At 42.1% G+C, this 12,612-nt stretch overlaps 1 protein-coding gene across 1 annotated transcript in view; it reads right to left on the bottom strand.

Annotated features, from left to right (window-relative positions):
- The window catches only part of Dscam (DS cell adhesion molecule), a 544,090-nt gene that overhangs the window by 181,501 nt on the left and 349,977 nt on the right, over positions 1–12,612 (bottom strand). The gene's annotated exons all lie outside the window — the stretch shown is intronic.

Here is a 12,612-nt window from a genome sequence, read left to right as displayed (position 1 = left end):
TTTAGAGAAAACCATATTTACTTAAAATAAGTTTTTTCAGAGAATGAGATTAAAAAGTAGGAGTGCTTACACACATTTTCCCCATAAAATGCCAAATTTGATGAGCGTTAAGCAGTTGATAAATTATTCAAAGAAATCATAGTTGGAACAACCCCCACAGTAGACACGCTCATCTTGTGAACAAAAATTTTGTGTTCTCGGGATTGAATGTGAATGTAAACAGGGGAATGGCCCCCTGGGGGCATGCCATTCACAGCCCTACCTTGCTGCACGGGCTGGAGGCCACAAAGAGCACACTGGCACTCCTTAGTTTGCCTGTTACAGCAGAGAGCCACAATGCATCATCAATACCTAGGACTCTGACGTTGTTGGGGTACGTGAGTCAGGTCATCGAGTGAAGAAAGTGTTAAAACCCTGTTGCCCAGGAGTGTCTGCAGGTGCAGATGCTAAACTCAAGGGAAAGGTCTGGATGAAACTATTTAGGGAAGAAAGGATTTTAGGGATAATACAAGAGAGGGAGAAGATTCTGAAGGATGTCTAAGTAAACAGTGTTTGGGGTGACATATCACACTGACTGGGGTGTGTGGGGAAGACATACACACGCTACACACAGACATATACACATACACAGACACACCCATACACACACAGAGACACACCCATACACACAGACACACTCACATACACAGACACACTCATATGCACACAGACACACTCACACACAGACACACCCATACACACATAGACACACTCACACACAGACACACTCATATGCCCATATACACACACAGACACACCCATACACACATAGACACACACAGACACACCCATACACACATAGGCAGACACAGACACACCCATGCAAACACAGACAGACACACAAACACACCCATGCACACAACTGAAAGGTACTCTGCTTCTGCTAGGGAGGAAGGAAACCAGAAAAGGAAGCTGTCTGCTCAGCATCACAATTGTTTTCTTTAAAGTGAATCTGAACACTGAGGTCTACTGAACTAGGTAAACATAGTTGCAAACAATTAAAATGCCCCAAAATGAGCTATGAGCTCTGTAGAGTAATTTATGTTTAGCACATGACAGAGCGAAGGGGTCATAGGTATAAAACAGGGTGGAAGGGAAGGACTGGGAAAAGCTGTGACCTACTTCAGTCTCCCCTGTAGAGCAGAAGCTACTAAAAAGCTATGTGACTCACCCCTCAATAAAGCAAAGAAAAAGAGGCATAGGATAAACAGAACTCTTATCAGAAGCAGAGGAAACCACTGAGCAGAGGCTTAATAATAGCTTGCTAATTTACATAAACAGATGGGAGAGATTCAGATGAAATATTAAAACTATTAAAAAGAGACAAAGCAACAGAAAAGTAACTGCAACTATTATGTGAATGAATTATATTCATGAAGCTTATTAGCAGAGTGGACACAGAAGAGGAAATGACTAGGTCAGCAGAATTTATTCATTGTACAACAAAAGGAACAAAGGAAGGGAAACACATGAACTCATTCAAGACTCTCAAAAACTTGCACATTCTGAGTAATTATTGTCTTAGAAGAGAGAAAGAAATGGATATAAAAATAATTTCTAAATCTGAAAACTGATTTGATTTGATTTGATGAACATTTATAGAGCTCCACACTCAGCAATAGCAGGACAGGTAAGTGGCAACTTTCTCTGGAGCAATTGCTGGAAGAGACAGTGCCTGAGCACCAAGAGACAGGGTTCTTGAACACCAAGAGACAACGTTCCTGACCACTAAGAGACAGGGTTCCTGACCACCAAGAGTCATTGTTCCTGGGCACCAAGAGACAGCTTTCCTGAGCACCGAGAGACAGCATTCCTGAGCACCAAGAGACAGGGTTCCTGACCACTAAGAGACAATGACTGAGCACCAAGAGACAGTGTTCCTGAGCACCAAGAGACAGGATTTCTGAGCACCAAGAGACAGAGTACTCAAACACTGTTAAATACATGCTGAAAGCCTAATAAGAGGTATTTGCAGGGGGCATTTTGGGAAATGTGTAGTTCAAGAGGATGTAGCCCTTCTTAATGGGATCAGTGCCCTTTTAAGAGTGCCCCTGGAGAATGTTCTTGTTGACTGTGAGGACAAAGTAAGAAAGTCAGTAGTGTGAGGCACAGGAGGAAGCCCTCAGCAGAATCTGGCTTGCTTGTTGGCACCTAACCTCAGATGCTCAGCCTCCTGAATTAGTGAGAGAAAAAAAATCTGCTAAGTGAGCCTTTGATCTGGTGGCAGAGCAACTTGAGGGAATTCAGACAGTCATGAGAAAAAACAGTACTGCAAGCTGTGAAATAAATTTCAATAAATGCTATAAGATGAAAATAATAGTAAATGCTTTATCTCTGCAGCAAAATTAAAATTGATGTCAATATAAGAAATATATCTGGACAAACTCTAAGTCTCCAAGTATTTGAAAACTAGCAATGCATTTCTTTTTTTTCTTTCCTTCTGTCTGTTCTCTCTCCTCTCTCTCTTTCTTTTTTTATTTTATTTTTTTACAAACAGGTTACTTTATGTAGGTCTGACTGTCATATAACTCACTCTGTAGGCTAGGGTGGCTTGAAGTCAGAGATCTACCTGCCTCTACCTCCTAAATGTAGGAATTAAGGTATGGACCACCACCACCACCACCACCCAGTAACAATGCATTTCTTAACAGCTCATGAGTCAAAGGTGAATGCACTAGAAACATTAGAAGGTATTTTGAACTGGGTAAAATAAAAAGAAAATATATTAAAACGTGTGGTATGTGGGTTAAAGCAGTACCTTCGTGGTCATACAAAGCATTGAATGCTCGTATTAACACTAGATGAGGAAAAAGGACAGAAATCAAGCATTTCGCTTAGGAAGATACTACAAAAAGATCAAATACACACACACACACACACACACACAAATGAGGAGAAGGAAGAAAACCACAAGGAAGAAAGCTGGAACTAATGAAATAAAACAGAAAAAACACCAGAGAAAAATCAACACAGCCAAAAGCTAGTCTTTGGAAGGGACAATAGAGTTGATCAAGAAGACAATAGAATAGATAGAAACCATAGCCAATTATAATAATATAATAATAAAAATAATCTGTGACTACAATTTTAAAAGGCCAAAAGTAAAGTAGTGAATAACTTAGTGATATTAAATTTAGCAACTTCAGTTAAACAGATAAAATTCCTTAAGAAATGATCACATTTCACTAATTAATTAAAGCTATTTTATAATTTACCTACTGTGGTTTTAAACACAAGAACTCGTTGATTGGTGCTTCATAGTAATTTAGTAAAAAATAAATGAAATATTCCCATTTTCTGTAAATGATTATAATCCCACCATCTGGAGAGATGACATCCTTTATTTTTTAGACACATAAAATGAAATTATCCCTGATTTTACACAAAAAGAATTTATGATTCAATTACAAGGGAGCTGTGGTACGGTTTGATGTGGCGTGTCCTTCTGTATATGTGTTGCTTTTATTGGTTGATGTATAAAGCTGTTTTGCCCAATGGCTTAGCAGAGTAAAGCAAGGCAGGAAATCTAAACAGATAGATGGATAGATAGATAGACAGATAGATAGATAGATAGATAGATAGATAGATAGATAGATAGATAGATAGATAGATAGAGACAGATAGAGTAGGTGGAGTCAAGGATATACCATGTAGCTGCTGAAGGAGAAGGACAGCAGAACCTTACTGGTAGGACACAGCCTCATGGTAATACACAGATAAATAGAAATGGGTTAATTTAAGATGTAAGAGTTATCTAGGAATATGCCTAAGCTATTGGCCAAACAGTGTTGTAATTAATATAGTTTCTGTGTGATTATTTGGGTCTAGGTGGCTGAGAAACGTAAGTACAATCTGTTTACAGTGGTTAACACCTGGCAAGTAGCTATCATGCACAGATGTTGACTTCTAGCTCACTCCCATCCTCTTTTGTCCTCCCTTCCATTTCCCTTTTCTAGGATGGGAACTATCATGCTGCAAACCTGCCATGTCATTAGCTGCCTTATGACAGGCTTCCTGTAGGAGGCATTGAGAGTCTGTGACAAACTAAATCCTGCCAATCAAGACATGAGTGAGCATGAAAACCCTTGATATGAAGCTATGTCTGCATTCCTGACCCACACCTATGGGGAGATGAGACTCATGTAGAGATTTTAGTTACCCACTTCAAGGGAGCCAGTGATAAGTCTTCCTTCATGGGATGGAGTGATGACTGGTCCTCCTGAAGTATGGGACTACACATTGTAGGTGTATAACATTGTTGTGTCGATATTTTAATTTTGCTATTATTATTTACCCATTCTGTGACTATTTGGCCTTGACTTAAGGCCAATGCAATGAACGAATCTTTCTACTTTACCCATCAACACAGAAGATGTGGAACAGTAAAGCCATCTGCATGGCTAACCTTCGGAGTGGCATTCTGATCAAAAGGAGTATTCACTTAAGTGTGAATATACATTATTAAATTGCTCACTAAAGAATGTCCTACTTTTATTTCTACCAGTGTTGACTGAAGCTTTATTTTATACATGTGCACTATAAAAATTTTTAATCTTTCTGAATGTGACACTATCTTATTTTAACAGGCATCTTTTTAATCTTTGCTCATAAATAATTTTGATCATGTTTTTATATATTATTCAGAAATTTTACTTAGCATTTGCTAACAATTCCTTCATATTTTTGCTCATTTCCTGTTATATTTTTGCTTTCTTAGTATTCCAAAGTACTTCAGTTTTAAGGAAAATGTCACAATCTTATTTCACAAAATTTGTTTTTGATTCTTGTTATTTTAATAAGTGTTTGATGGTGAATATTGTCAGCTTCTCTTTCATTCATGGAAATGGAACTTTTCTCCCTTAAAAGTAGATTGCATTTTAAAGGATTTGGTTTTATAAGCTATAAGATAACTTATGGAGAATGTGCTCCTTTGTAAAATTTTATTGAAACTTAAAAATAAAAGAATGAGCCATGCATGCCTTTAATCCCAGTATTTGGGAGGCAGATGCAGGCATATCTCTATGAGTTTGAGGCCAGTGGCCAGCCTGGTCTACACATCTAGCTTCAGGACAGCCAGGACTACATAGAGAAATGCTGTCCAAACAAACAAACAAACAAACAATGAGACAATGGAAAGGACATGGAGCTGGAAGCAGGGGAAGGGAGTTATGAACCAAGGTCTTCTGGGTAAGGCAAGGCTGATGCACACACTACATCTGTGGTCACCTATACAGGCCTGCACAGAATCAATCCTGCTGAAAAGGCCAGCGCAGAGCAGGAAGCAGTTCTCAAGGTTCACCCTCAACCGACTATCTGTTAATGGTTGCTGGGGGGGGGGGGGGTGTCATTTTTCATTGTGGTTTCATTGTAGTTTGCTAGTAGGTTGGGCATCTTCACTGAAAGGCTTCATGCCCACTTGCACAAGGTCAGCACCAGATCAGGACCTATTAATAATAGCTCTTTAAAAAGCAGGTGTCACGCTGGAAGGGGGAGAATTGGAGAGAGTTAGTGGGAGTAGATAAAATACATAGTACCCATGTATGAAAAATTTAAAGACTAATAAAAGTATTATTTTTTGATGAAGGGAAAATCCTTCTATTTTTATTCAAGTTCTTCAAGGTGGTCCAGTTTTTTACATTTATTACTTGTGTGTGTGTTTGTGTATGCATATGGATCTACAGGTCATTGCCTGGGTGTAGAAGTCGGAGGGAAATTTATGGGAGTTCTCTTTCTCCATTGTGGGGATCCCAGGGATCAGACTTTGGCCGTCAGGATTGGCAGCACATACTCTCTCCCACTGAACCATCTCACTGGTCTTCGCTTCATGGTCTGACAATCTGTTAAAGGCTCCTACTGGGTTTCCCTTCAACTCCCGTGAAACTGAGAGCTAGATCCAATATAATGCACACAAGGTAGAAACTCAGCTGAAGAGAGAATTTCTCAAGCTAGCACATGTGTGTGTGTGTGTGTGTGTGTGTGTGTGTGTGTGTGCATGCATGTGAAGGCACACATGCATGAGTACACACACACACCAGGCTGAAAATTGAGAACTCAAAGAGCTATGGAATTTACAAACTACATAAAACTTTGTTTTAAAAATTCTGAAAATCTAGTGAAATTCTGGTCTTCAAGAGAGATCACCCAGGTCAATAACACATACTTCATTTTTTTCCTCAAAGAATTTTCTCACTAGAAAAATACTTTAAATGGTAGAATTTATACCGAGGAATTACAAGACAGACAGTGGGAGAGGGTGACCTATTAATTCCTATCTGGATGGATATGAGTCTGTGCATTATTTAAAAGATCTAATGAAGATAGAAATAAAGTCTAAGTGCATTTGAATAACATTAAATCTTTGCTTCATCGGGAAAATGATGAGTCAAGTTGAAGGATTTCAGCGTGTGCAGCTCTGGGCACGTCTGCTACATACATGATGCAAGAACTTGCTACTAGCCAGTCTGTCCATCGAGAGGACCACAGACAGAAGGGCTGGCCCTCATCAGACATGAGGAAGCGAACTTCAGTGTGGCTCATCGAATTCTCAGTCCTCTCCTTTAGGGTCATCATTACTCCACAGAGTAAATCGTAAATCAGTGCGTGCAATCTGCAAATTGGTAATTGTCTCAGCACAAGGTAAGCACCTTGGGCAGCAGCCAGGAGGTAGAATATAAAGATACTTACTTCTATAAGTAGCAGTGGTTGGTAATAAAGAGTTGTCAACTTTTCTGTGACTAGCTGGTGTCGAGTGGGGACAGTTCTAAACTTCATCACGAGAAATGTAATGTGAGAGCATTTTGTAAGTCCCAGACTGGATTCCCAGTGATGTTAACACCCAGGTAATCTTACCGATATATTGGGAAGCCATGTCTCACTGTGTGAACTGGGAAGCCATGTCTCTCTGTGTGTACTGGGAAGCCATGCCTCTCTGTGTGTACTGGGAAGCCATGTCTCTCTGTGTGTACTGGGAAGCCATGTCTCTCTGTGTGTACTGGGAAGTCATGTCTCACTGTGTGAACTGGGAAGCCATGTCTCTCTGTGTGTGTACTGGGAAACCATGCACCTCTCTGTGTGTACTGGGAAGCCATGCCTCTCTCTGTGTGTACTGGGAAGCCATGTCTCTGTGTGTGTGTACTGGGAAACCATGTCTCTCTGTGTGTACTGGGAAGCCATGTCTCTCTGTGTGTGTACTGGGAAACCATGCCTGTCTGTGTGTGTACTGGGAAGCCATGCCTCTCTCTGTGTGTACTGGGAAGCCATGCCTCTCTGTGTGTGTACTGGGAAGCCATGCCTGTCTGTGTGTGTACTGGGAAGCCATGTCTCTCTGTGTGTACTGAGAAGCCATGCCTCTCTGTGTATACTGGAAAGCCATGTCTCTCTGTGTGTACTGGGAAGCCATGTCTCTCTGTGTGTACTGGGAAGCCATGTCTCACTATGTGTACTGGGAAGCCATGTCTCTCTGTATATCTGGGTGCTGAGGTTGCAGGAGTAAATAACACTAAGGAGAACAGCACAGGAAGCAGGTGGCAAACAGTACCTGTTTCCTCTTTCTCTTTTAAGCTTTGCTGATCATAGAAAGATCACTTGTCTGGGTGTCAGAAAGACCCAAGTCCCACTTCCCTCTGACCTAGCCAATGGGGCCTATAGACAAACAGCTGATTCTTTTTGCATCTTTATACAGAAGATGAGAAATATTTATATAGAAGATTATTTGTGATCAAATAAAATGAGCTTATAAAACTATAAATGTGCATAGCTCCAATTATATTCAGAATAAATTGTTCAAAGAACACTGTCATAGCTGCCTATCAGGGTACGGCTGAGACGGATTGAAGCACAGTACAATGGGGGAGAAGTCTCTTTGTTCTCTTGACCATATCCCAGGGGAAGGCTGCATGCTATTTTCTCCCCTCCAAGGATCAGCGTGTGTTCCTTTCATCCTTGTGGAGAGGGGGTGTTTTCTTGAAGAGTGAGCGGCTTTTACTTCAAAGAGAAGTTTCCTTTCCTTGAAAATAGTTGGTAGGCTTCGGGAGTAACCCTCAGTGATAGACTATGGTATGGAAGAATAAGATGAAAAAGCGTCCTTTCTCCCCAACCTGCTTTGGTCATGCTGTTTATCACAGCAACAGAAAACAAACTGAGACCTCCACTGCCATGGGCCCTGGTTTCTACCTTAGGAGTGAGGGGCATTCAGAATGAGAGGGACGGAGCAAGGGAGGAGAAACCACCATTCTCCACAGGCCGTTCTCCTTCATAGGGTGCACAGGGATGCAGGCAAATGCTGTAGGTGAGATTACTTGTGCCTTTGAGGATTGTCTGTAAAGCGCAGCTGCAGATATGGATGTGAGCAGCTTCTCAAGGTACCCGTATTTCTCAAGCAACCATAGGACAGCTGCTTTCTTTCTCCCATCCCTTTTTCCTGAGATGCTGTGCTCTCAAACTCCTATATTTAACTCTTCCTTAGCAATGCACCACCTACCAACTGCAACAGTATCTAAGCAGTTTTCTCTTCAAATTTGAAGTTATACTCAGAGTTCAGCCACTTCCCCTTAATTCTATTTTTTCCATGCGAAGAAACCTATCCACTTAAGATGATGAAGCTTCCCTGGAGCCTTTTCTGAGTTTTCTCTGGCTTAGTAGGAAGGTAGGATGTGAGTTCGGTACTCTAATGCCCTGTTTGGAATTGGGCATCTAATGGGAAGGATTCTTATCCCAGAGACTCAACACTGGCTCTGCATTCAATTAGCACAAAATTAAACAGTTGGGCAATCACATTACACTCGCTGATGTGGCCTGTGGCACTGCAGGACATGGAGGTGTGATGTGGGAGTGTCTTCTATCTATCTGTTGCTTTCACTGGTTAATTAATAAAGAAAACTGCTTGGCCTGATAGGGCAGAATTTAAATAGGCGGAGTAGACCGAACAGAATGCTAGGAGGAAGAAGACAGTGACACAGATGCTATAGCTCTCCTCTCCAAGATGGATGCAGGTTAAAATCCTTCCTGGTAAGCCACCACCTTGTGGTGCTACACAGATTAGGGTTAAAGCAAGATGTGAGAATTAGTCAATAAGATGCTGAAACTAATGGGCCATGGAGTGTTTAAAAGAATACAATTTGTGTGTTGTTATTTCAACTGTAAAACTAGCCATGCGGGCAGCCAGGCGCCGGGAACACAGCTCCTACTACAGAGGTGACTAGATATAGCAGATGCCACCTCTGCAGTGGGATGCTAAGAAGTCCTGCATCCAGGTAAACCTGATACGAGCTAAAGTCATCTGAGAGGAGGGAACCTTAATTTAAAAGATTCCTCCATAAGATTGGGCTGTAGGCAAACCTATAGGTCATTTTCTTAATTAGTGATTAATGGGGGAGTGTCCAGCCCACGATGGGTGGTGTCATCTCCGGACAGGTGGTCCTGGGTTCTACAAGAGAGCAGGTGGAACAGGTCAGTATGCAGCATCCCTTCATTACTTCCTGCCTCCATGGTCCTGCCCTGTTTGAGTTCCTGATTTCTTTTGATGATGAACAGCAATATAGAAGTGTAAGACAAAACACATAAACCAACAACCCCCCCCCAAAAAAAATAAAAAATAAGCAACAACAAAACCCCCTTTTCTCCCCAAGTTGTTCTGGTCACAATGTTTTATTACAGCAATAGGCAATAGAAACCGTAACTAAGACAACACCCCTACAGAAAGGCTCTCCAAATATTGTATTTGATACGGCTGCCTCTACTCACAAGAAGACTACTAGAGAGTTCCTGGAGAAAGAAATAAAAAAAAAAACCTGTAGAAATAGGAGGAGAAAGGAGGCGAAGACTGTCTGGAACCCTGTTCTGGTTGAGCTGGGAGCCTCACTAGGTTGGGCAACTGTTGACAATTCCTCTGTTTCCTGACTCATGCCAGCTCAAAGGAAGGAGAAGGCTTTTGTGTCTGCCAAGGTTTTTTCTAGTATCAACGGAAGGAGATAAACACATGAAGCACCCCTTACTTGTTATGTTTTTAGCTCCTTTCGAAGAACTCATTGCTTTGCCAGGCCCAGGACTCCCTTACTTGGGAAACAAACATAGCTGCCTTTGTTGTATGCTTAGAATTATTATTGAGTTTTCAGGTTAGTTTTCTACTTGGGGGATAGGGAGATGTCACCATCTCCTGGTCAGAGCCTTGAGATACCTTGCTGGGATATCTTAGGATTCATGTGGGACAATCATGCTAAAGCAGGGGACAGAGACACTGGTTTTTAATGCCTGCACTAGGCTGCTGTGTTTTAGAAAAACAGCAGCACAGAAGAGGTCTACCCATGGGTTAATTCAGGACAACACAGAGCAGGAGCCGGTAGAGGGGGATCCCTGGGTAACAACTGCAAGGGCAGGAAGATGGATAGGTGGAACTCTGGTGGGCGGTGGCCTTCCTCAGCCAGGCTTCTGTGAGAATCTCGATTCTGGCTATCTTCACTAGGAAGACGACAAGAACAGAATGAGATTGATTGGTCCCCAAGAGCTGGCTAAGACAAGACTTGGAAATAATGCAAGTTCAAAGACACAGTTCAAGAGTGGGGATTTGAAAAAGCCATATCAAAGCAAAGTTCATGGGGCTGGAGGTCAAGGTCAGGGTGTGAACAGCCCTGAAGTGAAGAGGACAGACGCTCATGACTGATGCTGGAAACAGGAGGACCTGCAGGGTGATAGGCACAGGCACAGACATGAAAAGGGACCATAGAGGATCAGGAAGCTAATGACCATTCCTATCTGAGTCATATGGAACAATTTCCCTCGGAGTTATCTTTAAATTAAGCCTTACCCCCCACACACACACACACATACAGGGACTCTTCATTGAAGGCTATACTTGTATTTGAGCATTTCTCCTTTGGAGGGAGATGAATTTGTCTGTAACATTAAACAATCTGTCTCTTGTCCAGTAAGGAAGGAGTGATCCTAGTAATTCAGCAAGATCTGAATTTGGGGATAGAAGAGACCATGTCTTACAGCAAACCTGCTCAGGGTACTCAGGCCTGTCCTCTTCTCTGTGTTCTTCATACTCGAAGATATAGTCTTCACATTTCTGGAAGGCCCCAGGGGATATAAACTTGACATTGAACAACAGGGTTTGGCAAGACCAAAGGAGAGAGCCTGGGACTAGCCCCTTAACCAAGGAGACTCCTGAGCGAATGGATGACTTGGGCATTTTGACAAAGTGTATGGAGCCTATATTTGCTTCTAATCTAGAATTTTGTGTGATAACAACTAGCTAACTGTGCTGCAAGTCTGCTTTTATTCTTATGAATATCTTAACAGAAGACAAGTCTTCAGTAATCCTATAAGGAGTCTGTAGCCTAGGGGAAGATGTAGCCAAGAGAGAGACAGACACAGAGAAGAAAGTAATAGAAAAGAGGAAGCAGATGGTGATGAGGAGGAGAATAAAGCAAAGCAGAGGGGAAAGAGAAAGAAAAAAGGAAGAGAGGCATAGAGGAGTAAAGGAAGAAACAGAGTGAGACAGGAAGAAAAGTAGAGGGGGGATAGAGAGAGCAGGGGAGAGCAAAAGCATTAGAGAAACGGAAAGGAGAAAGGACTGGGAGAGAGGAAAAGAAGAAGAGTGAAGACTGACAAAGGAAGAGAAAGGAAGGAGGGAGGAGAGTGGAGGGGTAAGGGAAGGAAGATGGAAAGGGAGGGCATTTAGTACACACAGAACCATTGCTAAGGAAACTCATGGCTGCTTCTACAAAGAAAAACTCCTTCCCTCCTTCCCAGCCCAAGATCTCCTCCTCTGACAGCTTAGGGCAAAGACCTGGGCACGTTTCCAGCTCCCTCATTTCCTTCATACACACATCCAGTTTGCCAGTTACAGACAGACAGCTTCCAACTCCTCATCCTTCTACCCTGCTTCAAGCTCATTATGACATATGTTTCTAAGCAGGTCTAGTATGTTTCCTGCCTCTTTCCCATCTGGTTTGGGAACACACCAGCACTACTCTAGTCCTGTTACGGCATGGACTGCTTTGGCTGCCTCTAACTTTACAGAATAGAGAATCCATCATCACCACCAGCACAGGGTCCTGTGCCCCTTGACCAAGCCATATGCTCACAGTGATTGACAGAGGAGTCTAACCCCTGCAACATCCTGTCATGTACTTTTCTCCAGACACTGTGTCCCCCTTGATGTTTCTGGAACGTTCCAAGTATCATACTTGTGAAGGCTAATCTTAAATGTCAATTTGATTATGTCTAGAATCAACTAAAAACCCAAGCTTCTGGGCATGATTATAAGACTTTTTTTTGATCAGATTATTAAGTGGGAACATGTATACCAAATCTGGTGGCAGCCCACCTAAATGGAGATGGAAGAAGGAAGTTTTTGCTTTGTGGCTGCTTGACCTCACTCTCCCTGGCAAGTTTACCTATCCTGTTGCTGAGGGAGTACTTTGCTGGTATTAGAACCTACTTCCTTAGGATATCAACACAGACTGAAGACCAGATGAGACATCCAGTCTTGTAGACTGAACAACTATAGAATTATCGGCCTTTTGGTAGTAAGACAATCACTGTTGGACTAACCATATTACACCCTGTAAG

This window comes from Chionomys nivalis, chromosome 3, assembly GCF_950005125.1.
Source record: "Chionomys nivalis chromosome 3, mChiNiv1.1, whole genome shotgun sequence".
Classification (NCBI taxonomy): domain Eukaryota; kingdom Metazoa; phylum Chordata; class Mammalia; order Rodentia; family Cricetidae; genus Chionomys; species Chionomys nivalis.
This window is presented reverse-complemented; position numbering and strand designations above follow the sequence as displayed.